Source organism: Suricata suricatta, chromosome 14 (assembly GCF_006229205.1).
Source record: "Suricata suricatta isolate VVHF042 chromosome 14, meerkat_22Aug2017_6uvM2_HiC, whole genome shotgun sequence".
In the NCBI taxonomy this organism is placed as follows: Eukaryota; Metazoa; Chordata; class Mammalia; order Carnivora; family Herpestidae; genus Suricata; species Suricata suricatta.
In genome coordinates, this window is record NC_043713.1 from 67,680,873 (window position 1) to 67,696,514 (window position 15,642).

At 44.1% G+C, this 15,642-nt stretch overlaps 1 protein-coding gene across 2 annotated transcripts in view; it reads right to left on the bottom strand.

The window, feature by feature from the left end:
* ASCC2 (activating signal cointegrator 1 complex subunit 2) overlaps nt 1-2,311 on the bottom strand; it is a 40,812-nt gene extending 38,501 nt beyond the window's left edge. For both annotated transcript variants that reach the window (XM_029921334.1, XM_029921333.1), the window contains exon 1: nt 2,225-2,311. The gene's annotated coding sequence lies outside the window, so the exon portion shown is untranslated. The remainder of the gene's footprint in view (nt 1-2,224) is intronic.
* Between the last annotated feature and the right edge of the window lie 13,331 nt (nt 2,312-15,642).

The window sequence follows — 15,642 nt, forward strand, 5'->3', positions numbered from 1 at the left end:
CTAAATTGTATCATTTACCTTGAATGTATCATAGATAAGCTGCCATATAACGGAATGCCACTTCAGATAGCTGTGAAATTAGGTGATTAACTAGTTGTTACTTAACCTTCTAATTTCTGTGTAAGTCTAATTACATGAAATAGAAGTTGCGGTTTCGATTTTTTACTTTGCTTTTCTGTTTGGAGTGTCATTGTAACTACTGTATTGTAAATGATGGAAAATAATTGCATATGTTAAAAAAATAAACTGTGTTATATTAAAAAAAATAAATAAAATAACACATGGTTACAAATAAAAAAAAAGAGCTTTATAGTTCTGCAGCCTGGGTTCATATCCTGGCTCCACCTTTTCCTATCCATGTTTGAGACTTTGAGACAGTTCCTTAAACTCTCTAAGCCTTGATTCCCTCACCTGTAAAATCTAGATGTGAGAAGTAAACAATGTTAAGTGTTACACAGTACTTGGCACATAATAAACACTTGATGAAGTTTGGTTGTGATTACAAGTCCCAACCATAGGCAGAACACTTTAGACTCCCTCATTTACTCAGTAAACCCTGACTGAATACATTCTAGGTCCTGGGCATATAAATGATTATTCAGTGTGATCAGAGCTGTAATAGGAAATTTCCAAAACAAGCACAGCAGAGAAAGACAAGATGACCCATAACTGGTTGTTGAAGGATGGGAAGAAGAGCAATCCAAGCAAAGAGCAAGTGTGAACAAAGACTCAGAACCAGTCATTTTGAAGGAAGAGGAAGACATTAGGCATGGCTGAAAGCACAGGGTCAGGAAGGGGATGATAGAAGTAGAGGTGAGATTGGAGAGGAAAGATGAAGACATTTTAAAAAGAGCCTCCAGGGCCACCTGGGTAGCTCAGTCAGTCAAGCCTCCAACCCTTGATTTCAGCTCAGGTCATGATCTCATGGTTCGGGAGATGGACCCCACGTTGGGCTCTGAGGTGACAGTGTGGAGCCTGCTTGGGATTCTCTCTTCCTCTCTCTCTGCCCCTCCCCTGGTTGCTCTCTCTCTCTCTCTCTCTCTCTCAAAAAAAAAAAAAAGCCTCCAACGCTACACTAAAAAATTTTGGTCTTTCATCTGAAGGCAGTGAGGAGTCATTTAAGTAAAGAGGAGATATAATCAGAAAGAAAGACAATAACCTCGTAGCAGAGAGACAGCCTATGAATCCCTGGAGAGAAAAGACCATATTAATGATTAATGATTAGTCATTTTTGATCACCTACTATGTGCCAAACACTGAAGCCTGGCTTCAACTTGTTCACTAATACCAAGGTGGACAAATAATAGACTTGGTCCTGCCCTTCATAGAGCTTACAGTCTTTATGGGAAATACAGATATGGATCAAATAGCTATACAAACTAGTTATACCATGATGTATGCTATGTAGGTCAGGCCCCTGGGGCTGTGACAGCATTTAACAGAGAGAACGAACTTGAGGGAGGGAGCATGTCAAGGAAGATTTGCATTTTCATATAAAGTATGGGTAGAAATTAACTAGGCAAAGACTAGACTCTAAGTTTCAAAAGGCTCTAAGTTCCATCTGTGCCCACCAGTGCATTCTTCATGCCAAGCAGGGCAACAGAAACAAAAACTTAGAAAATTGCTTTCTATAGAAAGTGAGCTTGGTGCAAGCACCAACTACAATAAGGCCTGGGAGCGTTCCCAGGGCGACTGCTGCTTCGGTTTCTCTGTCATCACCCTTCTGGTTCAATTCAATATTACTTTCCTCAGGGACGTTCGCAGACCGCCCGATCTAAAGTATGCACTCCGCGGTTACTGTCATATTTTAATTATCTTGTGCCTTTATTTGTCCCTGACTGTCTCCTCCCACTGGACTGTATGCTCTATGTGGGAGGGTGCCTTGTTTGTCTTGCTGTTTGTACCCCCAGCGCCTAGATCTGTGCCTGGTACGCAGGAGGCGCTAGACATGTATTTGCTGAACGAATGAATGAAGTCTAAGGAAACTGAATCCAGAGTGAGAGTAGGAGGTCTGTGACTCATCCAAGGTCACTCTGGGGCTGAGCCTCGAATCCGAGACTCACTGCTCTGGCCGCCTGGCCTCAGGGGCGACTCATGGCCCCTGGGGCAGCATCAGTCTCGGCCCCGCCAGGCAGGCTGGGAGGCCTGTGTCCGCCGGAGGTATGGCCGCGGCTCGTCCCAGATCCGATTCCCCCTATTGGGCAGGGCCCAGCCACGTACTCACCTCGGCGGCTCCACTACCGGCGCTGTGCCGCCCTCGCCGCCGCCGCCGCCGCCGCCGCCGCAGTCCACGGTGACAGCTCCCAGTGAGCCGGCACTTCCGGGGTCAAACGGCGATTCCGCAGGCGCAGACAGGAAGCTTCGGCCCCGCCCCCGCCCCCGGTGCTAACTGCCTTCTGGAAGACCTACCCGTGGTCACGCCCCCAGTCTTAAGACTCCGCCCCAACAAGGATCAGGCTTCGCTGTAACCAAGCGCCCTCCCCCCTCTTCTCTCCCAAGAGGCTCAACCTATTGGAAAGTCCTAGTATTGTACCTGGCTTTACGGGATCTTAGGTTTCCACCTCCTTCCTAACCTTCTCAGTCTTTGTTTTACAAATTTAGTCCAAAAGAGTAGTTTTTTAACGAGTCAAAAGCATAAACCTGGTGCTAAGCAGAAAAAAGCAAAGTGCTACTACAATTTTGTTGATAGGAACTTATAGGACAGGCAAAACTAGTGAGTAGTGATGGGATTAGAATGGTGGTTACCTCTGGGGCTCATGACTGGAAGGGACCACAAGCGAGACTGGGGGTATTCCATGGATGTGTTCAATTTGGAAAAGTCATCAAATTGTACACCTATGAGTTGTGCACTTTCCTGTGTGTATGCAATGCAGAAAGGTTTTTTGCTTTTGTTTCAAATCAGGAAGACTGCATATAGCCATCTTAAAAGCAAAATGCAAAATTTCCATAGAATGTCTTGGGTGGTATAAAGTTGGTGTTCCCAAATCTGGCTATGCATCAGAATCATCATGGAAAGCTAGTTAAAAACACACAACCCAAGGGGCACCTGGGTGGCTCAGTCTGTTAAGTGACTTCAGTTGAAGTCAACTGAAGTCATGATCTCACTGTTCATGAGTTTGAGCCCTGCATCCGGCTCTCTGTTGTCAGCACAGAGCCTGCTTTGGATCCTTGGTACTCCTCTTTGTCTGTGCCAACCCCCCGCTGGTTCTCTCTCTCTCTTTCTCAAAATAAATAAATAAACTTTTAAAAAATGCACAATTTGGCCTTCATCTCAGTGCCTAGCACATGGTAAGGATTCAAAAACTACCAGTACCATTATCATGAGAATTTTATGGAATCCACTAATGGAACACATAACCCAGCCCTGTGAGTCATGAAATACTATCCAGCACCCTCCTAGTGCCAGGCCCTGCTGTCTGCACTGGGGTTATAAGGAATGACAAGCACAGTACCTGGCCCCAAGAAGCTTACAAGATGGGTGTGGCAAGAAAACCAAAAACTATAAGGATTTGTGATGAATGCAGAATGCTAAGGAAGTGGGGGAAATGAGCTCTGAACCAGAAATGGGATGGAAGGTTGGATACTGTATTAGTTATGTATTGCTGCCTAACAAATTACTACAGACTTTGCAGCTTATAATAACACACACTTATTATTTCATACTTACTATGGGCCAGGAATCTAGACACAGCTTAACTGTCTCTTTTTCATCAGGGTCTTCCATAAGGTTGCAATCAAGGGGTCAGTCAGGGCTGGATCTCATCTGAAGGCTCAATTGAAGAAGGATCTCTTTCCAAGTTCATGTGGCTGTTGGCCAAATTCAGTTCCTGCCAGGTTGTTGTACTGAAAGCCTCAGTTCCCAGCTGGATTTTGGCCAGAGACTACCCTCAGTTCCTTAACACATGGGCTTCTCCAGTGAGGCAGCCTGCTTCATCAAAGCATTTAAGCTGAGAAGGCAATAGAGAGAGTCTGCTAATAAGACAGCAAGACAGAAGTCACAATCTCATATATCTTAATCAGGAAAGGGGCACCATAGCACCTTTGCCACGTTCTATTTTTTAGAAGCAAGTCAAGGTCCTGCTCACACTGTGAGGAGGGAATACATAAGGGCATAAATACCAGGAGGTGGGAACCATTAGGGGTCACCTTAGATCCTGCCTATCACAGATACTTAGAGGACACACATCAACTCCAGGTCTTTAGGAAGAGGAAGTGGAGGTGCAGAGAGGTAAAGCTTGATTTACTCCATGTAGCAATGACTACATTTGTTCAGGCCTTTACTCCACCACAGGCACTGGACTAAGTAGGTATTATCTCCTGACTTTTTATAAGAATTATAAGGGGTGCCTGGCTGGCTCAGTCACTAAAGCATGTGACTCTTCAACTTGGGTTATAAGTTTGAGTTCCATGTTGGGTGTAGAGAATACTTAAAAATAAAATCTTCAAAAAAAGTGAATTATAAGGGGTAGTAATTATTATTATCCCATTTTACAGAGAGGTTTAGAGACCAAGCCAGGGTCACAGAACTTATACTTTGATGGAGTGGGGATTTGAACCCAGCTTTGTCTAGCTCCAGAGCTTACTCTCATAACCTCCCTACCAAGGGCTGGCCCAAGTTCCATGAAACACAATTGAGGGTCTCAAGTCCAGGGAAAATTCTGTGGCCAAATATTGCAAGCTGTGTCAAAATAATGGGTGCTTCCTTTAACTGCTGTCATTTTTCAGGCAAAGCTGATCATTTAGGAAGTGTTACCAGTCTGACTCCAGGAAACCAGGAGATTTCTGGTAGAAGCTTCTGCTTCACTATCAATCTTACCTTTTAGGAACTAAACTCCTAGAAGCTTCTGCCTAGCTTTCGACCTCACTTTTTAGAAATAAAATGGCAAACTGTTGGAACAGAGAAAGAAGCATATGAGGAAGATCCCTGCACAGATGAATCAGAAAATGCCAGAAGTGATCAACAGTTACCTCAATCTCATTGTAATGTTCAAATCTCCTTCTGAACGTTCATCCCAAGCTCCATCAAAGGAGCCTACCTTCCCTTTTTTGAAGAGTCAGGGATTGGAAATTGTTCCCCATAATCCCCTTATTTGTACAAATAAAGATTACTCATGTGGCAACTCCATCTGATGTAGTCTCTTTCTATAAATCACCAAGGAGCAGACCTTCTTTGGGTCTGGTAACAGAAGGGCAGAAAATGTGCTAGAAATTCCCTGGGTTTTTTCCCTCTGGCACCACACGCATTGGGCACACAGGAAATATAATCTGTATCTTGGTGATTGGTTGGAAGGAAATCATTTGTAGCAGCCTTTGGCACAGAGAAAGCTTAAAATAAGATTTCTGGCAAAAATGTATGGATGCGTTTCATCTTTCCTTACAGGTGTTAATATCACTAAGGTTTTGGAACTAAATAGCGGAACTGTAAAAAGACAAATCATCCAGTAAGACACCTAACTTCTCCAAATGTGTCACAGTTTCCTCATCTATTAAAAGACGTTGTTGGGGCACTTAGCTGATTCAGTTGCTGGAACATGTGGCTCTTGATCTTGGGGCTGTAAGTTCGAGTCTGATGTTAGGTATGGAGATTACTTAAAAATAAAATCTTAAAAAAAATACCCACTTCATGATCATCCGGAGTTTTAATGAGATAATATAGACAATGCCAGGCACATGATAGATGTTCAAGAAATTTATTGGAAAGGAAGGAAGGAAGGAAGGAAAGAAGGAAGAAAGGAGATTCTCTATCAGTTAGAGTGTTAACCCTTACATTTCCTTTACATTTGTTTTCTCTTCTTTGCCTAACGAGATTATTAAGAAATCTGAGCTTCCAAAGGAGACATTTTTGTCTAAGCTAACATATGTCCAATTGAAATTAAATTTAAAACCCATTTTAGGGGCACCTGGGTATCTCAGTCCTTAAGCATCTGACTTCAGCCTAGGTCATGATCTCATAGTTTGTGAGTTTGAATCCCACATCAAGTGAACTCAATCCCTACTTCTGGTGAGCATAAGCCCCTCTTCAGATTAGCACATGTTTGACTTCTGTTGCCTCTTCTCTCTCTCTCTCTCTCCCTCTCTCTCTCTCTCTCTCTCTCTCTCTCTCTATCTAACAAGAGTTAGTATTTGGGTTGACAAAGAAAGTGTCCGTGGTGCCCGTAACCAATTAAGGCTAGGGATAACTTGGAAGAAAAACAGTCGGTAGTTGGAGCTGAAAAAATCAGCATAGGAATTTCTGGGACTGCATTCTCCCCCTCGGCCCAGATGCTCTGAGTCACCTAAAATGAATCAGTGTCACCTTAGTGCTTTGATCTTCCAGCAAGTATGTGTCCACAGAGAACCCACTGTTGGGGTTAACTGCTGTATGGCCCACCCTGTGTTCATTTCCTCTGTTTACCTTCCCATGAACAGCAACTTGATTCCTCCTCAGGGAATTATTCCTTCCACCTCCATTCACATGGAGTTCGACTAATCCCTTACCTAGAATTGAGGGGTAAGCAATAGTGTTAGTTATGTATTGCTGTGTGGCAAATCACCCCAAAACTCAGTGGCTAATAATCATGGGGTGCCTGACTGGCTCAGTTGGAAGAGTAAGTGACTCTTGATCTCAGGGTCATGAGTTTGAGCCCCACATTGGGTATAGAAATTACTTTACAATAAATAAGTACACTTTAAAAAAATCCAATACTAATCATTTATTATCTTACGTGGCTTCTCTGGATTAAGAATTCCAAACTGGTTTGGCTGGGTGATTCTGGCTCAGGGTGTCTTATGAAAATGCAATCCGATGACAGCTGGGACTGTACTCATCTGAAGACTTGATCAGAGCTGAAGAATCCACTTCCAAAGTAGTACATTCATCTGTCTGGTAAGTTGGTACTGGCGAATGGAAAGCTATTCTCCACTGGGTTATTTGAGCATAAGCCAGCCTTGGTTTAGCATAGGAGGGGCCTAAATAAGGGCATGAATATCTATAGGCAAGATCAGCAGGGGCCATGTTAGAGGCTGGCCACCATATCCATCTAAGATGAGCCTGACCAATTGGCGGTTTCCAAAGCCAGACGCAATGATCGGCTTAAGAATAAATACATGCTCTACACCTATCCAATGATACCTAATTCTGGGATCTTTATTGAAGTCAAAATAACAGAAAACTCTTTCTGATTACATTGTTAGCAATAAGAAAGAACTAAGCCCAGAACTGTCAGAGATCACTACCTGACCTTAAGACTGAAGCCACTGCAAAGGAAGCAGAGCTGGGAGTAGCAAGCCAGGGGAGAAGGAAAGATCATGATGAAATCATTTGATCCCTGGATCCAGGTGCACCTGAATCCAAATTCCTCAGACTTTTCTTACTTCTGTTTTCCCTAAGCCATTTGTGTTGGGCTTCCATTCTAAACAGCTTCTAGATGCCAAGTCTCATGTCCAGCTCATCAGCTTTTTCTAAGGATTATGACTGGCACCCATTGGGACAAGAGGGTTGAGGTTGTCTGTTAACTGTTCAGGCTTAGGAGCTGCTGGCATTATCAGTCACTACACAGTGATGAGAAGTCACCTTGCGGATTGGACAAGTACACCTTGGTTACGCACCAATTGGTATTCTTTAATTAGACCAAGTGTGTTCAGGAGAAGTTCATGGTAAAAAAGTGGGAAATTGGGTGACTCAGTCGGTTAAGAGTCCAATTCTTAGTTTCAGCTCAGGTCACAATCTCTCTGTTCATGTATTCAAGCCTTGTGTTGGGCTCTGTGCTGACAGTATGGAGCTTGCTTGGGATTGTCTCTCTCTTTCCCTCTCTCTGTCCCTCCCCTGGCTTGCATGTGCTCTCTCTCTCTCAAAATAAACTTTTTTAAAAAGTGGGAGGGACACCTGGGTGGCTCAGTTGGTTAAGCATCTGACTCTTGGTTTCTGCTCAGGTCATGATCTCACAGTTCCTGAATTTGAGTCCTGCATTGGCCTCTGTGCTAACAGTGTGGAGCCTGCTTGGATTCTTTCTCCCTCACTCTCTGCCCCCTTCTCTCTCAAAAACAAATAAACATTTTTTTAAAAAGTGGAAAATGGGGGCGCCTGGGTGGCTCAATCAGTTAAGCATCCGGCTTCAGCTCAGGTCATGATCTCATGGTTTGTGGGTTCAAGTCCCGCCTCCGGCTCTTTGCTGACAGATAGCTCAGAGCCTGGAGCTTGCTTCAGATTCTGTATCTCCCTCTCTCTCTGACCCTCCCTGCTCACACTGTCTCTCTCTGTCTCTCAAAAATAAATTAAAAACATTAAAAAAATTTTTAAAGTGGAAAATGGAGAGAGCCTGCAAACCTCGTTTGTCCCAGCTGTGCCGCCTACTCACTGGGAAACTTTGGATAAGCTGCTCTGCTTTTCTGACCCTTCATTTCCTGCATAACAGGAATAGTACTACTTGTTCAACCTACTATGTCCACTCGGCAAACATTTATTCAGGAGCTATTATGTGTGAACAAAGTAATGAAAGACTTAGTTCTAGTTTTCAAGATTTTCAGAGTCTTTTCAGAAGTATGAATAAAGCATGAAATGCAACAGGGTTTGAGATAGATATACATAGTGGGAGATGTACACACGGTTATTTTGAGGTCACAAGGAAGAAAGCATCTCAGATTATGAGATCTGCATGGACATTCTGAATGAAAGGAATGCTATTTAATCTGAATTTTCAGGGAATGTGGGAACTTATGGGGTGGAAGAGAATAACAGGCAAAGAGCATAGCCTGGCAAAGGACCTCAGGTATAAAAAAGAATGGGCTATTCAAGGGGCACCTGGGTGGCTCAGTCACTTAAGCCTCTGGCTTTGGCTCTGGTCATGATCTCGTGGTTTGTGTGTGCCGACAGCTCAGAGCCTGGAGCCTGCTTCAGATTCTGAGTCTCCCTGTCTCTCTCTGCCCCTTCCCCACTCGCACTTTCATTTTCTCAAAAATAAACATAAAAATTTTTTTAGAGAAATTCCAAGTAGATGTATATAGCTTGAATCTTGGGGCTAGGGGGTATCCTGAGGAAAGACCAGATTATAAAGGGCCTTTTGGGCCATATTTAGGAGCTTGAACTTTCTCCTGTCACTGGTGGGGAAGGCCCTGGAAGGTCTGAATAGAATCAAGGAATTTCACAAATGTATTTTAGAAAGGCAACTCTAGTAGCCTTGAAAGTGGAAAGAATAAATAAAGGCAAGAATGGAAGTAGGCTTGTATTTTTTTAATTAAAAAAATTTTAATGTTTATTTATTTATTTTGAGAGAGAGAGAGAGAGAGAGAGAGAGCAAGCGTGCAAGGGAATGGCAGAGAGAAAGAGGGAGAAAGAGAGAGAATCCCAAGCAGGCTCTGTACAAACCCTGATATGGGGCTCAAACTCACAAACCATGAGATCATGACCTGAGCTAAAATCAAAACTTGGATGCTTAACTGACTAAGCCATCCAGATGCCCCAGAGGTGAGTCTGTATTGCAGTTACTTGTTGCTGCAAAACACATTTCCCCAAAACCTAGTGGCTTACAATGATATATTATTTCTTGTGATTTTGTGATTTGACTAGGTTCAGTTCTTCTGCTCCACGTGCTGTCAGCTAGGGTTATCATTTGGTTACGTTCAATTGGGTGTTCAATCGAGGGGGGGACATTCACTCATATCTCTGGTTGGGTTGGCGGGGAGAGCTGGCAGCTGGCTGGGCCTTTCTTACCACATGGCCTCTCATTCTTCAGTAGTCTAGTCCAGTGGTTTTCAGGCTGGGGTGTTTTTCTCCTGCAGGGATGCAGGGGAATGTCTGGAGACATTTTTGGTTGTCACAGCTGGCAGTTCTAGTGGGTAAAAGCCAAAGATGCTGCTAAACATCTGACAATGCACCAGATACCCCACCACCACAAAAAACTGTCTGGCTCAAAATGTCAATAGTACCAAGGTTGGGAAACCTTAGTCTTAGCCCAAGCTTCTTTACTTGGTGGCTGGGCCTCAAGCTGGTAACAGTGGGAGTTGCCAGATCTTTCGAGGCCTAGAATTTCCTCCACATTCTATTGGCCAGTGCAAGCTACAAGGCCAGCCCTGATTCAAGGGGATTGGATCTGGCTCTCCTCCCCCATCCATACGTATAGATTTTGGGTGGCCATTTAAATAGGCAATCTAGCACAGCCAGGGAGACTATAACATTCCTGTGGGAGATGGTTGTGGTTTGAGCTCAGGTAGCAACAAAGTATCCTCATGAGAAGATGAAACAATGGCAGAGAAATCTCTTTGCAAAATGTTGCATAAAAATACTAATTTCAGGACCACCTGGGTGACTCAGTTGGTTGACTGTCTGACTTTGGCTCAGGTCATGATCTCACAGTTCATGAGTTCCAGCCCTGCACTGGGCTCTGTGCTGATAGCTCACACCCTTGAGCCTGCTTCCAAGTCTATGTTTCCTTCCCTCTCTCTCCGCCTCTCCCCCCACTAACATTCTCATTCTCTCTCTCTCTCTCTCACTCACTCGCTCAAAAATAAGTAAACATTAAAAATAAATAAAATATGAATTTCATAATCCACACTGTCCCCAACCAGGAACTGCTGTCCCTAGCAGCTTTCTGTTAAGCCCAGCTTTCTCTCAACAGGCCTTTGCTCTGTGACTGTCCAATCCCCCCTGCCCTCTGTTGAGTTCATCAAAGCTTCTGCTGACTCAAAAGAATCTAGAGAATGATCACTGCAGCGAAAGTTTCAAATCATCCCCCAGGGCCCCTAATAACAAAACATCTGCTTGTCATTCTCCCCTACCTCTCTGGGTTTCAGTGAGAAAACAGCGTTAAATGATGATAGTGGTAAACAACTTAAAAACTAAGCCTCCCGGCTTCCAAGAAGGGAGTCCTAATTTGAAGGCAGCTAATTATCCACTCATTATAATTTACAAATAGTAGTTGTCTTGCCTTCTGTCACTGGTCTGTGAATAATAGTTGTAAAGATGGGGGAAAATGTCTGAGTTACCACATTTTAGAAAGAAGAGGGCAGAGAACCCCCAAGTCAAAGAAAGAATCTTATCAAACATGGAGTCTAAATCTCAAATTTTATGGATAAGGACACTGAGGCCCAGAGAGGGGATGGGACTTGTCTAGAGTTGCCTTGTAGCCAGTGGGTGGCAGAATGGGCACTGGAACCAAAATTTTTGTGCTGGCTCCAGCCTAAAACCCCACCCAGTGAGATGAAAGGGTAGCTCTGTCTGCCCCATGCAGCCTGGAGACTCTACACTCAGACCACCCATCAAAGTGGCAATTGGCACGTCCGGGCCTCTCTATAATCATCAGTGTGGGACTATGGAACCACAGAACCAGGAGGTGGAGATAATTCCTCAAAGCCTGGGACATGGCTTAAATTGCAGAAGGAGGCTGGGGCTGGGAGATCTTTGCTTTACCTTGAGATTAAACATTTTTTATTTGGTAACATCTTGTACTTTTTATATAGGACCTTAAAGGAAGAGGTTTCAACTACTTGGAGATGGGAAAGGTTGGTGTCTAATGTTTTTTAACCATTGAACCTGGGGTTTCAATGCAATGGAATATTGCCACCTCTTTAGCTTTCACAGGGAGAGCACAAAAAAGAAGTTACTAGAAGATGTATGCCTTGATCATCACAAAAAGAGGGAACCCCTAGCCTTCTCATGTTCCCAGGCAGCACAGTCCCAGGAGGATGACAGAATGCAGCCAGGTTATAATTAGTGCCTGACATATGCATTCCTGGCTAGATCTCTGCCCTTCCTTGTGTAGCATTGATCACATCTCAGCATCTTGTATTTCTTGTGTGATTGTTTAGTCAATTACTGCCTCCTTCATTAGACTATGCATTCTGAGAAGTTAAGGACCTCATTTGTTTTGTTTCCCAAACTTATTCTTAGTTCTTAGCTTGGTAACCGACATCTGATAGGATGCAATAAATATTTGCAGAAAGAGGGGTGCCTGGCTGGCTCAATCGGTAGAGCATGCAACTCTTGATTTTAGGGTTATAAGTTCAAGACCAATATTGGGTGTAGAGCTTACTTAAAATAAATCTTAGAAAAAAATATATTTGTGGGAGGAATGATTGAATGAGAGCGCCAAGATAATCTAGACCAACTCTTCTGATTTCAAGTAAAGAAAATGTGACCCAAAGACAGGCAATGACTTGACCAGAGGGCCAGAGCAAGTATCTAATAGCTCCTTCCTGATTATTCACTTACACAGAGTAGTGCTTGAAACAAGGCTATTTCAAAGAAATGCAAGCCTGAGGAACTGAACTGTTTTCCATGCTCTGGACAATTGTAGTCCCTCTCCTTAAGAGAAGACTCCCTTTGAGGCAGGAATTCCAAAGATGAGTTCATAAAGGGGCTCCCAGGATCTACATATACCCTGAATTATATGCAAATGTATTGAGGGATGTTTTTCAGTAGTGAGGTCGCAAGACTTTCTTCTGATCTCAAAAGAGCAAGATCCCCAAAATGCTAAGAATCATTCATACAAGCTCTCTGCTGAATCTTTTATCCCTTTCTAGCTACAAAAGCCACTCTAGAGCCCAAGAATCTCTGGTGGCAGAAATATGACTTAGTGTGAAGCTGTAGGGTCAGCATTGTTCAGGGCTAAGTGGCTGATACATGGAAACTGAGAGAAAGACATTTTCAAATAAACAAATAAATTTATTTTTAGCTTCACTTGGTTGGGGGTGTCAGGGAAAGCTTCTTGGAATAGGTGCCAATTAAGCTGGGCTATAATGAACTGTGAAGGTTTGAGAGGCTGGAAATGACGTGGGGTGGGGGGAGATAGGGTCCCAAATTCCTTTCTTGTAACCCCAATGTCCTTATCAACTCCCTATGCCTGAAAGGAGGGCTTGTTTAACCCATTCAGCATCAGGATCATTTTGGTCTAGACACCAGCCTAGCTGTAGAATCTCCTTTTCCCTCCTCCTTTAGAAGGAAACATAGGCTCTTTTTGTGATGACAACCATTGAGGGCGGCCCTTTGTCCCCTCTGTTGAATTATTTATCCTCTGAGATAAATTATTAATTTCCAATTTTGTACAGCAAATGCCAGGCAAACAGGTAGAAAGGGAGTTGAGACCCTGGGCACAAAGCCACAGATTTCCCCAGATCTTCTGAAGCACAGGCCACCAGGGCCAAGAAATTATGCAGGAATCTGCATGGGGCTCACCCTGGAATACACTTGCCTGAGGGCAAAGTTGGCACAAGATCATGGTGCCCGTGAAGTGGCTGGGCTCCATTCCTCTCCAGCTCTCAGGCCCCTTGCTTTCCTGGGTGTTAGCGGTGGCACTCCCACCACATTCCAGTGCTGGTCTGGGCTGCCTATCCAGAGTGGGGTCAGCTGCATTGGGCAGAATGACTTGGGTTTGATTCTAAACCTCGGATCTGAGTAGCCCTGGGTTAGTCCAGCAGGGTTTCTCAACCTCAGCAATATTGGCATTTGGCCCAGATAATTCTTTGTTGGGGACTGCTCTGTGCATTATAGAATGTTGAGCAGCATTCCTGACCTCTACCTACTCAATGCCAGTGGTACACCTTCTTCTTCCCCAAGTGTGGCAACCAAAATTGTCTTCTGACATTACCGAATGTTCCCTGGAAGGAAAAATTGCTCCTACTGAGAACCACTGGATAAGTGCTTTCACTTCTTTGAATTTTTTTTTGGTTTCATCTGTTAAGTGGGGATCAGAGTATTAATTACCAGGGTTTGATATGGTGATCACGTGAGATGTGAAGTAATGGGACATCCACCTAAAACTGTCTTGAGCAGTGAAAGAGTGGAATGGGTTCACATAACTGGAGACCCAGAAGTAGGTTGAGCTTCAGCTTTGGTTGATTCAACAATTCACGTGTGCCCTCATCCTCAGGGACTTGTTCTTTCTGTGTTTTTGCTCTGTTATATACAGTGAGGACTGGTACTGAGACCTCAAAGTCTTAGGATGACCTCAAGTAGCAATTTGGCACTGCAGCCCCCTTACTCACTTTAGTGTCTGAAAGAACACACCTGTTCCTACATTTCAAGCCAGAGCCCTTAGTGTCAGCCTGCCCGGGCCACTTAGGTCACAGGCCCACTCTGAAATTAGCATCTACATCCAGTGAAATGGGTGTGCTGGTAGGACCCTTTAAGTCCTACCCCTGGACCTTGCCATGAAATCATGTCTCCCAGTATATGCCATGTAGATACCCAAATGAAGATCTAAGCACTGATAGGATCTAGTGACCATTCATGGGAAATGGTCCTCAGAAGGGAGGAAGAGACTATATAGATTGACTGGACCTGAGACTTGACCAAACTTTGGAGTTCAGGGTGTAGGGACATGGGAACATCAGATTCACCCAATCACAAGAACTGAAAGTAGGGGAGTCTTGGTTTCCCAATCCCCGAAATAGGGATGCTGCTACCAGAAAAGGGGGAATGGGTGCTGAACAGGCAAGAAAAAAAGGCGTTCATTGCAGGTGGTCAAGAGAGGGTCCATGGGTGTTGTAGTGGGACATGTTAATATATATGTAGAGTAAATCAGACATTTCTGTGTACCAGTCAGGTCCTCTTGGGTTCACCTCTTATTCCAATGTGATAGATGCTCTCAGGTACAACATAACAGGGCCTTACCTTTTTCACTTCTGCCACAGGGGGTATAGGGGAGACTTGTCAGGCTCAGTACTCACCATGTGCCACCTGGAAGTGTGATGTGTTAATGCCCCATGAGGCAACCCTTGACCAATGGGAATGGGAGCTGATGGCTAAATACTTCCCCCTTTGTGGTGCCTGGTTGGCTCTGTCGGTGGAATGTGGGAATCTTGATTTTAAGATTGTAAATTCATGCCCCATATTGGGTGTAGAGGTTCCTTAAAAATAAAATCTTTAGGGGAGCCTGGGTGGCTCAGTCAGTTAAGCATTGAACTTCGGCTCAGGTCATGATCTAGTGATTGATAAGGTTGAGCAGTATGTCGGGCTCTGTGCTAACGGCTCAGAGCCTGGAGCCTGCTTTGTATTCTGTGTCTCCCTCTCTCTCTGCCCCTCCCCTGCTCGCACTCTGTCTCCTCTTTCAAAATAATAAATACACATTAAAAATAAAATCTTTAAATGCTTCCCCCTTTATTCTTGGAATAGATGCTCCTGAGATATATTTCCTAAGGCATTTCAAAAGATCCCGTGGGATACTCATGATTCATTCTTGTTCTGGCCCCTGCTCTTTGCCTGTTCTTCACTCCTGCTCCCTGGGGCTACTTCCTAAATAAACTATCCACACAGAAACCTTTATCTCAGACTTTTTGGGGGAACCCTGGATAAGTCCAAGATTTTAGCTAGTCTGGGATTTAGATTTAAGTCTTCATATTTTTTCTTTTTTTTAAGATTTTCTTCAAGTAATCTCTACACCCAATGTGGGGTCCAAACTCACAACCTGAGATCAAGAGTCACATAATCTAGTGACTGAACAAGCCAGGAGGCCCTAAGTCTTTCTACTTTGTAGACATGTAAAAAGTAAGCAAAAGTAAGTTTTAGGCCTTTAAATTGGCCTCCTGCCTGCTGATTGGTGGATGTGCTCAGAAGACACTGCACTCAGGGACTGAAAGTGAAAGACTCTTGAAACCAGCGAGTCCCAGGCTTTTCCTGGCAGGAGACAGCAGCCTGACAGCTGGGTGGGCAGGCGGACAGCTGGAGCGGCC